Consider the following 2,953-nt stretch of genomic DNA (forward strand, 5'->3'; position numbering starts at 1 on the left):
AGTCCTAACGAACACCTACTGTTTATCTAGGCCCTTATATTCCACATTCCCCATAAAAGAAACGTGGTATTTTAGTATAATGAGAAGTAAGCGATGTAGAAATGTGTATTAGGGGTGAAAGTTCGGTATTTGGTTTGGATTTTGACCCAAATCGAATTATTTCGATTTTGAACTTTCCAAACTGAATCAGATTTGAAACCGAACCAATCCAAATCGAAATTCAAAAATCTAATTCAGTTCCAAACTGAAAATCGAATATATGTGGGGTTTTTTTTTTTAGATTCTTGAAAAAGTTGATTAATAAAAAAAAAAAAAAAACCAAATTTGTAATTTATAAATCTACAAACCAATTAGCAAATATAGAAGTAATACAACTATGATTAATTGATTATCAATAAATTATATGGATTACAACACTAAAATTACTAGGAATTCGATCCTATAACCCCGGAAAAGCCATTTACAATTGCAACAACTACTTAGTATGAATTCGGTTGAAATATGAAACTATAAGAGAGGGGAAATAATTTGAGAGAGGAAGAGATTAACTATCGTTGTACAGATGAACCAACTCCATGGTTTTCACAAGTTTTCACACCCAACCAACATGCAACAACACCAACAGGGCAACACTCTCACTTTTTGTTCAATTTTCGGTTTTCAATTTTGGAAGGCCAAAACCAAAACCGAAATCCATTATTTTTTGTTTTTTCAAACTGAAACCGGACTGAATAAGAAAAAAAAAGAACCAAATTGTTAATTTGGTTTGATTTGGTTCGATTTTCAGTTTTTATCCATATCACTTTCACCCTGGTGTTAATGATATTGACGGAAAAAAAAATTGATCTGATTGTAAAAAAAAAAAAAAAAAAAAAACACGCATTTTTACCCTCTCCAACAGCTAGTACTCAATAATACGTAATAATAAATATTATTATAAATAAATATGATCACATGCATAAAAAGTTAGGAATTCGAAACCATGAAATAAAAAGGTAATCAGCTAATTTACATTCGGAAAGAAAATAAGGCATTATCATGGATTAATTTTCTTGTTCTTCCTTTTTCCCCTCTCTATATTTTTGAAATCTCTCTTTAACTTCTCGAAAAGACTTCAGATTATCTTCTGGCGGAATATAACGATAGCCGAAAGGTGATGGTGGTACAAAATAAAGCCTACACAGCAAAAGTAGAACATTAATCAGATCAAAAACTAATGATAAAAGGATTTTTTAAAAAATAAAAATAAAAAAATAAAAAAAAACACAAAATTTAATTATAACACCAAAAAAAATATTATAACACCGCACAAAATCCTAAAAAATTAATTTCACCACTAAGCCATAATTGAGGCATGTCAATTCTTATTGGTTTGAAAAATTAAATTGAAAAAAAAACCTATCCCTTACAACCCCACCACCGGCGGCACCTTGCCTCTGTCGCCGGAACCCCTCTCCACCATCAAAACCGGCAAAACCAACCCCCCCTCCACGAAAACCACCCCACGCTGCCGAACTACAACCAGAAACATCACGCCGCCACCACCATCGTTGTCGAACTCCTATCCCAGCAACCGAACGTTGTAAATTCAATAATAATAATACAATACTTACCCACCAAAAAAAATAACCAATGCTATAGATTCAACTACTTTGCCAAAAGTGGTTGTAGATGTCAAAGGATTCCTCCTACCCTTCATCTTCCTTGTTGCCTACAAACTCAAAAGTAGGCCTTTTTTTTTCCTTAAGAGAACAGATGCGTCTGAGATACAATATCATATGGGATTTCCAATATTTATAGAGCAGTTCTCAGGGTTTCCTTTTCAAAAAAAATTAAATTAAAACAAAAAGAAACAGGCCCTTTAAACGAGGCCCAAAAACACGTGTAAACATGTCACATTGTACAAATTTAAACCTACACACACCATTGACCATACCATACCATTTAGCAAAAAATCATTTTATTTAATTTAAAATTTTGTAAATTTATGAAGATAATTTAAAATTTTGTAAATTTATGAAGATCATTCATTAAATATATGGATAAAATTCCTAATATTATAAGATAATTTTTTAATTTTAACCCTAAAGTTATCTTTTGTTGTTTTATTTATTTTATGTGATGCTTGAATTCAAAATCTCTAACCTTATTCACTAATTTTGCTTATGTGACAATTTAAATTTTTAATTTAAAAAAGAAATGACAAATCTCGTTTTTTTATTGATTAAAATAAGTCTTTTGTTTATACGTTTATTTAATATATTCGTTCTGTTTAAAATGTTAGAGGTCTTGTATGGACCCGGTCTACAATAAATTATTATAGACCTAAAATTTGACACTTTCAAGTAATATAGTCATGTTCTGGATGATATAATCACTTTTTTAATGATATAATCATCTTTTTGTGAGTCATATTTTGAATTATATAATCTTATTTTAAGCCATTTAGTGAGATGATATAATTATCTTTTGGATGATAAAATTATCTTCTGAATGATGTAATTACTCTTTGATACTTTTTATAATGATAAATTCACTTTTTGAATGATACATTTACATAATCAATTTTTGAATGATATAATTACTTTTGTAATGATATAATTACGTTTTGTATAATATAATGACATTCGTATAATATACTAAATGGTTGGGTGCACAATAAGTTATTGTACACCGGGTCTATTCTAGACTTTATATAGTTTTATTCGTCTCGATAAGTATATTATTAAAATCAAACTTTTATAATATTTGTTAGGGAGAGATTAAATATATTTGCGATTAAAAATTTGTATCCATATACGTCAAAAAAGATAATTATTTCTTTTTTTTTTTGAGAAGATAATTATTGATTTTTAAAAATAATTTAAATTTTAATTATTCTCTATTCGTTGTTTTTACCTAAGTGTCAAAATTCTTAAATCTTATTCGTCACTTTTACTTAGGTGGCGAGTAA

General features: G+C 28.8%; 1 long non-coding RNA gene across 1 annotated transcript; it reads right to left on the reverse strand.

The window, feature by feature from the left end:
* Nucleotides 1–912: 912 nt before the first annotated feature.
* LOC145568151 (uncharacterized) lies at nucleotides 913–1,748 on the reverse strand. Its single transcript, XR_014095779.1, has 2 exons — nucleotides 1,614–1,748; nucleotides 913–1,176 (listed from the first exon to the last, which is right to left on the reverse strand). It is a non-coding gene; the product is annotated as an uncharacterized LOC145568151 (long non-coding RNA).
* Nucleotides 1,749–2,953: the final 1,205 nt, after the last annotated feature.

This window comes from Chenopodium album, chromosome 11 (genome assembly GCF_948465745.1).
Source record: "Chenopodium album chromosome 11, dcCheAlbu1.1, whole genome shotgun sequence".
Taxonomy (NCBI): domain Eukaryota; kingdom Viridiplantae; phylum Streptophyta; class Magnoliopsida; order Caryophyllales; family Amaranthaceae; genus Chenopodium; species Chenopodium album.